The 13,622-nt window shown below is 42.1% G+C and overlaps 1 protein-coding gene across 1 annotated transcript in view; it reads left to right on the forward strand.

The window, feature by feature from the left end:
- The first annotated feature begins 1,335 nt into the window (after nucleotides 1-1,335).
- LOC122558276 (FERM and PDZ domain-containing protein 1) overlaps nucleotides 1,336-13,622 on the forward strand; it is a 99,134-nt gene continuing 86,847 nt past the window's right edge. The window contains exon 1 of the mRNA XM_043706677.1: nucleotides 1,336-1,923. The gene's annotated coding sequence lies outside the window, so the exon portion shown is untranslated. The remainder of the gene's footprint in view (nucleotides 1,924-13,622) is intronic.

The following is a 13,622-nucleotide window of genomic DNA, read 5'->3' on the forward strand; positions in this document are numbered from 1 at the left end:
GAAAGGCTTAACAGACAATCAATTTTTCAATGTATAATTTCAGTTACATCACACTGTAAATTTTTGCTATAAATTCTGTGTTACGATCGAGCCCTCCACAATCACCTGATGAAGGAGCGTCGCTCCGAAAGCTAGTGTGCTTCCAATTAAACCTGTTGGACTATAACCTGGTGTTGTGTGATTTTTTACTTTATTCATTGGTGAGTGATATGGTTGTCCACCAGAAATAAATAAAAATATTTGTTGTGGCCAACCGAGAGGGTGTTAAAAAGAGCTTTGTGTTTGTCACAATCTTCATTGGAAAGGTTGACTTCCATCCCATGATGACCTGCTAGTTTGTACTTCCATGTTGTGCACTCACTGAGGGTTAAGTGAGCCAGCGTCCTAGAGTTCTCTGGGACAAAACAGCCCAAATTGTCTGGCTCCTCAATCACTGCCTTCAACAGATATTCCCTCCACCACCAATACTAGGTAGTTGCAGCGTGGACTACTTGCAAGATGGATTGCAGTAACTCACCATAACTCCTCTGATAGCACCTTCCAAATCTGTGACCTGTACTATCAGAAGGACAAAGGCAATAGATACATGGGAGCACTACCATCTATAACTTTCCCTCGAAGCCACACTCCATCCTGACTTGAAACTATATCACCATTCCTTCACTGTTGCTGGGAAAAAAATCCTGGAAATCCCTTCCTAACAGCCCCTTGTGAATGTATTTTCACCCCAAGGACTGCAGTGGTTCAAGAAGTCAACTCACTGTCACTGCCATCTCAAGGGAAATTAAGGATGGGCAATAAATGCTGGTCCAGTCAGCAATATCCATATCTCATTAATGAAAAATACACACCCTGATATTTACACTTAATTTGGAACAAGTGATATTTAAATTGTACTGCCTCAGACCTTATGTGGGGAACTGTAGGAATGAAACTGTATTTTAATAGTGAAAGAGTGAAACATGCATTTCTTCATTTGCCAACATGAGTCTCCTCCCTGGTACCAAGATAAAGGACATCACTGAGTAGAAAAAGAACATTTTGCAGGAAGAAGAGACAGCTAGAAGCCAGCCAGTAAGGAAACATTGATGGATCCAGCTCTGAAGAAGGGTCACCAGACCAGAAATGTTAATTCTTATTCCTCTTCACAGATGCTGCCAGACCTGCTGAGCTTTTCCAGCAATTTCTGTTTTTATTAATGGATCTAATACTGTGGATTGAAATTGGACAAATTGAACATGCTGCTGTAGGAAAAGAAGTGGGAAACGGAGATCACAGCTCAGATAATTAAATGAAAAAGATAAGAAAGGGTTACAAATGCAAGTACTCAGCTAGACTGGTGTTGATTTCAATGATTTACAAAGGAGTCCAGGTGGATTGCAATTGCTTATTGACAGGTAAATCAGAAAATCAGCAATAGGGTGCATTCCCATAAGGGGGAAAGGAAGGAATTACAGTCTCCTGGATGATTAAAGATAAAGAGATTGCAATGAAACAGAAAATGAAGGATAATGATCATTCAGAGAGAACCCAGCTGAAGACAAAAAAAAATTAGAAGTGAACTGAGAAAAGGAAATAAGAAAGGCAAAGAGAATGCATGAGAGTGGATTAGTGGAGAACATAAAAGGGAACATAACTATATTTTAAATATATAAATAGTAACAGATTAGTTAAAAGAAGGATAGAGCCAATTATAGGCTGTAAAGGCGATCTTCTTGTGGATTTAGAAGGCAAGACTGAATGAGCACCGAGCACCTGTTGTCACAAAAGAGGAGGCTGCTGTGGCGACAGTGAAGGAGGATGCAGCTGAAAGATTGGATGGGCTAAATATAAAGACACATTTTTAAAAAAGTTGGCAGCACACAAAGCAGAAAGGTCAGGTGTTCCAAATGGCGTATGTCCTAGGATACTGGGGAAAGTAAGGTGAGAAAAAAAAAACAGCAATCATTTATTTCCTGAGGTATGGCAATAGACTGGAAGATTGCAACACTATGGTTCACAAAAGGGGAGATGATAAACCTAGCTACTACATGTGGGAGAGAAATCTTCAGCGGAGATAATGTGTCAAAATTTACTGGCATTTGGATAATAATGGAATACTGAAGGAAAGGTAGCATAGATTTGTTAAAAGCAAATTGTGTTTGGTGAAATTTATTGAAATATTTGTTGAAGTAATCGAACAAGTTGATGAGGATAGCATTGATGTGTTGCGTATACGGACATTCAGACCAGAGAGAAGTATGCAATGCAATATTCCAGCAGCTGATGTTCAGATCACTGCCCCTTTGAACTACATATTACTTATAAAACTTTTCACTGTACTTTTTTTTGTAAAATACATGTGAACAATATATTGCTGTTCTATTTATATTAATGACCTGGAGTTGATGTATAGGACATAATTTAAATATGGACAGATAGTTCAAAACTTGAAAAACGTCGTAAGCAGCATGTGGCTGCCCTTCAGAATGGGGATGATACTTGCTCAAAGCAAGAACTAAAGGCTAGTTGAACATGGGAAAGTGGGTTCTGCTTGACCTAGGGATTCTTAGCATCTGTCATAGGTGTACCAGAATAACTTGTAGATTGATAAGCAACCTGTTTGACTGCATCATAGTACAATTTCCATGGCTATCCAATCCAGAGATAGAATTTCAACCTAGAGCTTCTGGCCTAGAGGTAAGTACACTATCACCATGCCGTAAGACCTCCAGCTGTAACCAAAAGTGACAGGATAATGAATGACTTCATGAAAGCATAGAAGGCGTTGTGAAGCAGGCAGAAATAACAGATTAAATTTAACACCAGGAAGTGTGATCCAATTCATCTTGTTAGGAAGATTAAGTAGAGCCAATATATAAACAAAGTGTTTGAATTTTAAAGGTGAAGGAAACAGATGACATGGAGTTTTACATGCAGAATTATTTGTGTTAAAATGGCTAACAGGATCTCTGGAACCTCTAAGAAGCATGTTAAACAAAAGCACAAAAGTTATACAAAGCATCAGAGAATAGTGATTCGGTCCCAGCTAATGCCAATTTCAGACATGATACTGTTTGAAGGATATCAATGTTTTAAGGCCGAAGGGCCTGTTTCCACACTGTAATCTAATCTAATCTAATCTAATCTCATTGATGTGGAGAGACCAGAGAAAACGGACTATTCTCCTCAGAACCAAGTTTAGGATAAGATTTGATTTGTATTCAAAATGAAGACATTTGATAAGGTAAATGAGGAGAAGCTGTTTCTCTTGGTGGAATATCTGGTAACCCAAGGAAGCAGATTTAAGGTTAATTAACAAAAGGACCAGAGAAATCATGAAAAAGGCATTGCTTGAGTAGGTAGTTGGAGCAGAATCAATAAAAACTTTCAATAAAATGTTAGATGATATATGACAGGTAAAAGTTTAGAGATTCTGGAGAAAAAGCAGAGGAGTGGGATTGGTTGGAAAGATCTCTCCGAGGGTCAGCACAGAGACTTTGGATCAAATGGCTTCCTTCTATTTCATGTCATTCAATGATTTTTCTTTTAATTGTTGAACCCGAAAGTCATCACAGTTCCTTAGTATTCACAGCCCAGCCCCCTTCCAGATCTGGCAGGTGCAACTATGATGGGTTGGGATATCTGGTCAGCATGGACGAGTTGGACCAAAGGGTCTGTTTCCATGCTGTACATCTCTATGACTCTATAACAAAGAGGGATCTGTAAGAAAACAGTCAGTGAACTGACCTGTAACTGGCAGGTCAGGCAGTCTGAATCCACAAGGCTGCTGAACCCAATGGTACCCACTTACAGGACTGCCAAGAGACCAATGGTCAATGACATGCATGTCAACCTAAAGACATCCAGTAAGCAGCCAACAAACGATAGAAGTAGAAATGGGTTTCCAGTACATTTCTAGAAAGTCTGTGTGTCGTGCCTACGAACGCCCTGCACACAGGGGCCTGACCGGAATTGACAGTTCAGTCATTGTCAGCAACTGTGGGCACTAGAACCAGGCTTAAAGGTGGATTTTGAGTCCACCCTTCCATTCAACCCTGTGTTGCTTTGTTCCCGATGCTGATTCAATTTGTGAGAAATCCGGGGAACGCTGCAATCTGATCCATGCGAGAAGGTGCCCCATTCGACCATGGGGATTGCAGGAGCTGCTTCAAACTCTTGGATGGCTCAAGAGGCATCCCACAATCCAGTGAGGATAGATACCCTCCACGTGCTCTGCGCAGTCTTGGAGTGAGGGGAGGGTGAATCGAGATGTGTTGGGCGGGGGAGGATTCGTAATGTCCATTCAAGGGAGAGCTGTGGGTGCTGATGTCAATGATTGAACATCGAGGAATTGCAGGAGGTCGCCTCCATTGTGCAGGGCAGGCTGAATGCAGCCTGAACCTGGGTCTTGCACCGACTGAGGGCCCTGGAGACGCCCTCACGTGACAAACAGTGACCCCCCGAGTTAGGGCAGAAATTGCTTTTGTTTAAAAACATGGTCAAACTTCACAAGGACGCCGTTCCACTTTTTAATCAAACGTCCCTAATTCTGTAAAATAAAAGTTGTGCTTGGTTTGCGTTACCTTAGATATAAAAAACCTTCAAGGGACCCTGCAAAAGAGTTTTTATCTGTCATTCTTGGGGGAATGCAATCCTGTTTGCATTCAGCTCTCCAGCTCAGACATGACTCTGTGAAAGCACTGCAAATGAAATAAAACCATGAGAGCCATTTAGCAGCTTCAGGTCACGTTGCTGGCAGTACCACTTCTGCGTTATTAGACAGCACTATCTATAATGGAGCAAAAGATTCCCATAATTGAATCATTCCTTCACTTTTCTGTCGCTCTAGTGGAAAAGCTTTTGTTTGCAAAGTACTCCTCTCAGCCCTTCTCACTCAGAACACGCAGCCTGCTGTTCCTCGTCTTTTCCAGTCCCTCTCTTTCGTGCGTCGCCTTACAGCCCTGGGGCAGCCCTCCTCCAGGGTTTTGTCTCTGGGTATATTTTGCAAACATTGTACTGCCTGGAAGCTAGTGGCGTGGTAAGCACGGACGCCTGTGGTTAGGGAGTGTGTGAGAATCTGTCGACATGCATTGCTGCTGACCTGGCAATATCGAAGGTCCCTGGTAACCAGTCACCAGAGTCTCAGGCTTGGAGATTACTCGGAGAGGTGTCGGATACCCAGCTCCGGTGCTGCACCTACCGGGAGGGAGCCTATGGACAGTCAGCCCCTACATCCAGAAGGTGAGGCGATTTCATTCTCCAGCAAATCAAAACGTGTCAAAAAGTTACTCAGCACAGTAATTACTCACGTCTGTCTGACCTTCGTGGTCAATATAGCCTTTTTTCTACTTGCAGCTTCTAGATTCAGATTAAAAGCTTCTCGGTTTACATGTACAACAATTGAACCGCTTTTTAAAAATGATTTAAAAACAGCCTTTGAACTCTGCCTTGCGATAAAAGAGGGGTTAGTCTCACTGTAAATAGAAACTGAAAGGACTACGGATGCTGGAAATCAGAAATAAAGTTGGGTGACAAACGTCAACTCTGATTTCTCTCCACATATCTGCCAGAGCCACTGAGTTTTTCCAGCAATTTCTGTGTTTGTGAATCTGACGGTGTCAGTTTCAGGTCTGTTGCAAAATGATTAAGACAGTGGAATATCATTAGTTTTTGTTTTACATCCAACGATGGCACAGTACAGTGTGGAGAAGGAAATTAAAACTGGCTCCATCACATTTTAAGGGAGACTCATTTGCATCCTGCAGATTGTCAGATCTTACTGCCTGTCAAATACTGGAAGCTGACAGAGAAGATTCTTGCCAAGGGAAAAGTGGTCTCGGCTCACTTTGACTGAACAACGTTAAGTGGAATGTTCAAGAGTGCAGAATCAGGGAAGAAATTTGTGAAATTGTCAGGAAGGGAAATGGTCTGGTGCTTGTAGTACTTATTTATGTATTTTGGTTTTTGAGCATCATTTGCTGTTCCAAATACTTTCCTCATTAATTAATTATTTGGTTGTTACGTCATTTGACAATTGCGAATGCCTTGTAAATTATTGTGGAACAGAAGCAGGAGATTCAGCCTCTTATATCTGTTCCACGATTCAGTTAAGTCTGTACCTCAATTCTATTTATCCACCTTTAATCCAAATGCTTGATACCCTCACCCAACAAAAATCCATTGACCAAAGTTCTGAAAGAATCAATTGTCCCAGCAATGCTAACGTGGTTCTGATGACAGGCTCCAATTCAACTGCAATATTTGCTGCCTATGTTTGGTTTGTTGTCCTCAGGGGAGTTTTTGCATTACCAATGGGTCAAAACATTATCTGTCGCTTTCCTACAAGGCAAACACATGATATTCAAATTCTGTGGTGTTGAATTGAAGAGGATTATCATCTGCTTTGCTCTGTGCTGCTGCTTTCTGAAAACCCAAGAGAATCTGGCAGAGGAAACAGAAAAAAAATCAATGACTGAATTATTAAATTATAACAATATTTCTTTTCAAAGCTGAGTGCTTCTTTTTGATAACCATTAGGTCAGGAGATGTTGATGAACACTGCAGCCCAACAGAATATAACAGAACTATGTCCATGGTAAGATTAATGTAAATAATACAGACCATCTTGTGAAGCACTCACAACAGCTCATAATGCTAATCCACATAGCTTTGAAAGGAATAGATTGAATATTTATGACAGGGGTCAGGAGCTCATTGTATTACCACAGCGCACATTTGAAATGCCAGTTTTGATGCTGTGAAGTGTTTACTTCAGATTTCAGTAAAACTTGTGCTGAGAAGACTCACAAGGTAAAGACTGTTCTGTCCCTTACTTTACAATCAATGCACTAAACTCTTTTAGTTTGTAATGAACAAACTAAATCCACGTCATATGCAGTGATCAGGATAAATACTTTATGTCATTGAGGTTAAACTATATCAGGCAGGCCTTAATCTTATTACAGGGAGTTTGAGTCATCAGACTACATATTCATTGTATTGAAAGGTCACCCAGAAAGGTGGGGTTTACAGACTAAATGAGACAAAGTAATGAGCTAAATTGCAAAACAAATTCAAATTCTTACAATTTTCTTATTATTGAGTAACTTCTGCTAAATATTAGATTAGATTACCTACAGTGTGGAAACAGGCCCTTTGGCCCAACTAGTCCACACCGTCCCTCCAAAGAGTAACCCACCCAAACCCATTTCCCTCTGACTAATGCACGTAACACTGTGGGCAATTTAGCATGGCCAATTCACCTGACCTGCACATTTTTGGACTGCGGGAGGAAATTGGAGCACCTGAAGGAAACCCACGCAGACACGGGGAGAATGTGTAAATTCCACACAGACTGTTGCCCGAGGCTGGATCGAACCAGGGACCCTGGTGCTGTGAGGCAGCAGTGCTAACCAGTGAGCCACCATGCCGCCCCATATTAATCTCTTTTGCTAAACAATGAAGCCAGACTTTAGCATCGAGTTTGAGAATCTGCAGTGTAGTCAGCAACAGCCGAATTGACTGATGTTGGGTCGGTTCATTTGGGCAATGTCAACTCTTACATTGCAGACTTAGAAAGATAGATTGTCAGCTTTCCCCTTGAGTCAAGCATGCAGTGCTGCCTGATCAAGCAATGTGGACACTCCTCCTGCTCGGAACACCAGACTGATGTACGAGAGCAGTTTTGCAATTGCAATCTAATCTTATGATATGCTAGTTAAAGGATAATGTGGGACATTTTCCAGAGTCCAGTCCAGTTTATCCCTCAGCCAACATTAGTAGAATAAATTACCTCATCATCTATCTCATATTGCTGTATGTGAGAAATTGCTGTTGTCAAACTGGCCTTTCCCTGCATCGACTACACTTCAAAATGTACTGCCCCTTTCACCAATGCAGGCTGATTCCTCACTCTCTAACAGCCAGTTAGTTTCAGGAGGGATCACAGTTATAATATTGGGTAGGCAAAATGTGCTATGACTATCCCGTTGGTGCCTCGAATTACAATTACCTCCATTGTTCAAATTGGTATTGACGTTCAACAGTATGCTTAAGTCTTTGAGGTTAGTTAAGAGTGTAATTTTTTTAAGGTAAGGTTGCTACCGTGGTAAATTAAGGAGAGGGTGAAGGATGACAACAATATAGACAAAGGTGCGATTTTAACCTGAAGTCTGGGAGCAGAAAAGAGTTACAGTCAAGTAGGCAAAAGTGAGGACTGCAGATGCTGGAAACCAGAGTTTAGATCAGAGTGGTGCTGGAAAAGCACAGCAGGTCAGGCAGCATCTGAGGAGCAGGAGAATCGATGTTTTGGGCAAAAGCCCTTCATCAGGAATAGAGAACCTCTCCCACTTTTCTCGCCACCTTTTCTCTTCTAATTTGTACGATCAAATCAATTGCAAACCAGATTTTGCTATTGCCCTCATGGAGTCACAGAATGGTTACAGCACAGAAGGGGGTGACTCAGTCTATCTTACCCACTAGTGCCACTCCTCAGTCTTTTTCCTGTAGCCTTACAAATTCTTCCTTTTTGGATAATGACCCAATTCATTTTTGAAAGCCACAACTTACCCTGCCTTCACCACACTGTCAGTCAGTGCATTCCAGATCGTAACCACTCGTTACATTAAAATGCTTTTTTTCATGACAGTGTTGCTTCTTTCACCTAGCATTTTAAGTAAAGTCCTTGGCTCTCAATTTTTCGAACAGTGGGTATAGTATTTCCTACATTGGCCAGATCTTTAATGATTTTGAATACCTCTACCAAGCTTTCTGTTTTCTTCAAGGAGAACAGGTACAGCTTCCTCAATCTACCTACCGAATTAAACTTCCTAATTTCTGGAATTATTCACATAAACCCTTTTATTTGCATTGTCTCTAATACCTCACATTCTTCTATATCTTCTTTAGATAAAAAGGGGACATGAGATAGCTTTGGCAAATAGAGTTAAGGAGAATCCAAAGAGTTTTTACAAATCCATTAAGGACAAAAGGGTAACGAGGGAGAGAATAGGGTACCTCAAAGATCAGCAAGGCAGACTTTGTGTGGAGCTGCAGAAAATGGAGAAGATACTAAATGAGTATTTTGTGTCAGTATTTACTGTGGAAAAGGATGTTGAAGATATAGAATGTAGGGAAGTAGATGGTGACATCTTGAAAACTGTCCACACTACAGAGGAGGAAGTGCTGGATATCTTGAAACGCATATAGGTGGATAAATCCCCAGGACCTGATCAGGTATAGCATAAGACTCTGTGGGAAGCTAGAGAAGTGATTGCTGGGCCTTTTACTGAGATATTTGTATCATCGATAGTCACAGGTGAGGGTGCTGGAAGACAGGAGGTTGGCAAATGTGGTGCCACTGTTTAAGAAAGGTGGTACAGACAACCCAGGGAACTATAGACCAGTGAGCCTGACGTCAGTGGTGGGCAAGTTGTTGGAGGGAATCCTGAGGGACATGATGTACATGTATTTGGAAAGGCAAGGACTGATTAGGAATAGTCAACATGGCTTTATGCGTGAGAAATCATGTCTCACAAACTTGATTGATTTTTTTGAAGAAGTAACAAAGAGGATTGATGAGGGCAGAGCAATAGATGTGATCTATATGGACTTCAGTAAGGCATTTGACAAGGTTCCCCATAGGAGACTGGTTAGCAAGGTTAGATCTCATGGAATACAAGGAGAACTTGTCATTTGGATACAGAACTGGCTCAAAGATAGAAGACAGAGGGTGGTGGTGGAGGGTTGCTTTTCAGACTGGAGGCCTGTGACCAGCGGAGTGCCACAAGGATTGGTGCTGGGTCCACTACTTTTTGTCATTTATATAAATGATTTGGATGGGAGCATAAGAGGTACTGTTAGTAAGTTTACAGATGACACCAAAATTGGAGGTGTAGTGGACAGCGAAGAGGGTTACCTCAGATTACAACAGGATCTTGACCAGATGGGCCAAAGGGCTGAGAAGTGGTAGATGGAGTTTAATTTAGATAAATGCGAGGTGCTGTATTTTGGGAAAGCAAATCTTAGCAGGGCTTATACACTAATTGGTAAGATCTTTGGAGTATTGCTGAACAAAGAGACTTGGAGTGCAGGGTCTTGAAAGTGGAGTCACAGGTAGATAGGATTGTAAAGAAGGCATTTGGTATGTTATCCTTCATTGGTCAGAGTATTGAGTACAGGAGTTGGGAGGTCATGTTGCAGCTATACAGGGTATTGGTTAGGCCACTGTTGGAATATTGCATGCAATTCTGGTCTCCTTCCTATTGGAAAGATGTTATGAAACTTGAAAGGGTTCAGAAACGATTTACAAGGATGTTGCCAGGGTTGGAGGATTTGAGCTATAGGGAGAGGCTGAATTGGCTGGGGCTGTTTTCCCTGGAGCGCGGAGGCTGAGGGGTGACCTTATAGAGGTTTACAAAATTATGAGGGGCATAGATAGGATAAATAGACAAAGTCTTTTCCCTGGGGTGGGGGAGTCCAGAACTAGAGGGCATAGGTTTAGGGTGAGAGGGGAAAGATATAAAAGAGACCTAAGAGGCAACTTTTTCACTTAGAGGGTAGTACGTGTATGGAGTGAGCTGCCAGAGGAAGTGGTGGAGGCTGGGACAATTGCAACATTTAAAAGGCATCTGGATGGGTGTATGAATAGGAAGGGTTTGGAGGGATATGGTAAAAACAAGGACTGCAGATGCTGGAAAACCAGATTCTAGATTAGAGTGGTGCTGGAAAAGCACAGTAGTTCAGGCAGCATCCGAGGAGCAGGAAAATCGATGTTTCGGGCAAAAGCCCTTCATCAGAAATAGAGGCAGAGTGCCTGCAGGGTGGAGAGATAAATGGATAGGCAGTTAGGACAAGTCATGGGGACAGTGCTGAGCAGGAAGTTTGGAACGGGGGTGAGGTGGGGGAAGGGGAAATGAGGAAACTGGTGAAGTCCACATTGATGCCCTGGGGTTGAATTGTTCCGAGGCGGAAGATGAGGCGTTCTTCCTCCAGGCATCGGGTGGTGAGGGAGCGGCGGTGAAGGAGGCCCAGGACCTACCAACCTTCGCATAAACCAAATCATCTGATGACATTTCCACTACCTCCAAACTGACGCCACTACTAGGGAAATATTTTCCTCCCCACCCCTTTCCGCTTTCCGCAAAGACCATTCCCTCCGTGACTACCTGGTCAGGTCCACGCCCCCCTACAACCCACCCTCCCATCCAGGCACCTTCCCTTGCCACTGCAGGAATTGCAAAACCTGTGCCCACACCTCCTCCCTCACCTCCATCCAAGGCCCCAAAGGAGCCTTCCACATCCATCAAAGTTTTACCTGCACATCCACAATATCATTTATTGCATCCGTTGCTCCTGATGCAGTCTCCTCTACATTGGGGAGACTGGACGCCTCCTAGCAGAGCGCTTTAGAGAACATCTCTGGGACACCTGCACCAATCAACCACACCGCCCAGTGGCCCAACATTTCAACTTCCCCTCCCACTCAGCCGAGGACATGGAGATCCTGGGCCTCCTTCACCTCTTCGCCTCTCATTTATCTCTCCACCCTTCGGGCTCTCTGCCTCTATTCCTGATGAAGGGCTTTTGCCCGAAACATTGATTTTCCTGCTCCTCGGATGCTGCCTGAACTGCTGTGCTTTTCCAGTACCACTGTAATTTGAATTTGGAGGGATATGGGCCGTTAGCTGTCAAGTGGGACTAGATTGGGTTGGGATATCTGGTCGGCATGGACGAGTTGGACCGAAGGGTCTGCTTCCGTGCTGTACATCTCTATGACTCGATGACTCTATGAGCTTCTCTCGTGGGTATAATAATTCTCTTTTGTTCTCTAAATGTAACGCAAACTTGGATTATGTTTGCTTGAAGACCTCCAGTAAGTTTCTTTACAGCTAACCTAATACATAACACTGAGTAATCTGCAGACACAGGCTCTACCTCCAGTGCTACAAAGCCTGGCATCATGTAATATCAGACCAGAAGCAGTTGCATGTTGATCTCTTAAAGGGACAAAGGTCATGTTTGAGTTGTACAGGACATTGGTTAGGCCACTTTTGGGACACTGCATGCAATTCTGATCTCCCTGCTGTAGAAAGATGTTGTTAAACTTGAAGGAGTTCAGAAAAGATTTGCAGGGATGTTGCCAGGGTTGGAGGATTTGAGCTATAGGGAGAGGCTGAATAGGCTGGGACTGCTTTATGTGGAGTGTCGGAGGCTGAGGGGTGACCTTATAGGTGTTTATAAAATCATAAGGGACATGGATAAGGTAAATAGACAAGGTCTTTCCCTTGGGGTGAGTCCAGAACTAGAGAGCATAGGTTCAGGGTGAGAGGGAAAAGATTTAAAAGGGACCTAATGGATAACCAACTGCCAGAGGAAGTGATCAAGACTGGTACAATTACAACATGTAAAAGTTAAAAATCACACAACTCCAGGTTATAGTCCAACAGGTTTAATTGGAAGCACTAGCTTTCGGAGCGACGCTCCTTTGTCAGGTGATTCTGATGAAGGAGCGTCGCTCCGAAGGTTGTGTGCTTCCAATTAAACCTGTTGGACTATAACCTGGTGTTGTGTGATTTTTAACTTTGTACACCCCAGTCCAACACACCGGCATCTCCAAATCATAACATTTAAAAGGAATGTGGATGAGTATACGAATGGGAAAGGTTTAGAGGGATATGGGCTAAATGCTGGCAAATGGCACTATATTAATTCAGGATATCTGGTCAGCACGGACAATTTAGACTGATGGGTCTATTTCCATACTGTACATCTCTATGACTATGACTCTCTAACAACGGGAACTTCATCAAGTGTCTTCTGAAAATCCATTTATCCAGAAAATTAATCACTTTCTCAAAAGTAAGAAATAGGTTTTACTGTTTCTAACAATGTACAAAGCTGTTCCTATATCATTGGTGGGGGTTGGATTTAGATATATTGTACTCCCATTGGAAGCACTACTCTTGCTTTTGAATATGCCATAGAAGTTTGGGAGATCCAGGAATTGAGTGTATAGTTTAGCAGGTGCTTAAGTATAGTACTAAGGGCAAGTTGAAACATCAGTGGCGCTGAATCCTAGGTGAGTATTCAACAAATCTGTTACAATGTTTAAAGGGAATCAGGGAGCCTTTTAGTTTGCTAATCAACATTCATTTCAATCATCATGAAAAAAAACAGATAAATTGATAATTTTCTCTTTAATGTGAGCAATTAATTGTTTGATATTTCTCTACACAATGGCAGAGCCTTCAATGTTTTTTACTTCCATCTCTATGTGACAAAGAAATAGAGATGCAAAATTCAACTGGGATGCAATGAATCACCGTTAAATTTATGTTACTGTACGTAACGTTATTACTTGCCATTCATACTGTAGAAACAATATAATGTGATGAGACATTACCTGTTAATTACTCTCATTATTATGTTCAATCCAATTTAAAACCAACCAACAAAATATGTGAACATTTCATATTGGCAAATAGAGAAATAATATACCATGAGTTTAAAAAGAGATGACAGGGCAAGCCTGAATTGTGTTCTGCTCAAAGTACAGTTGGATGGAATCTTATCAGATGAGAAGGAAAATATTTTATCCCTGCACAAATGTAATTTACCTTCCTAACTCTCAAGGGAGGATC

The sequence above is a fragment of the Chiloscyllium plagiosum genome, chromosome 2, assembly GCF_004010195.1.
Source record: "Chiloscyllium plagiosum isolate BGI_BamShark_2017 chromosome 2, ASM401019v2, whole genome shotgun sequence".
In the NCBI taxonomy this organism is placed as follows: domain Eukaryota; kingdom Metazoa; phylum Chordata; class Chondrichthyes; order Orectolobiformes; family Hemiscylliidae; genus Chiloscyllium; species Chiloscyllium plagiosum.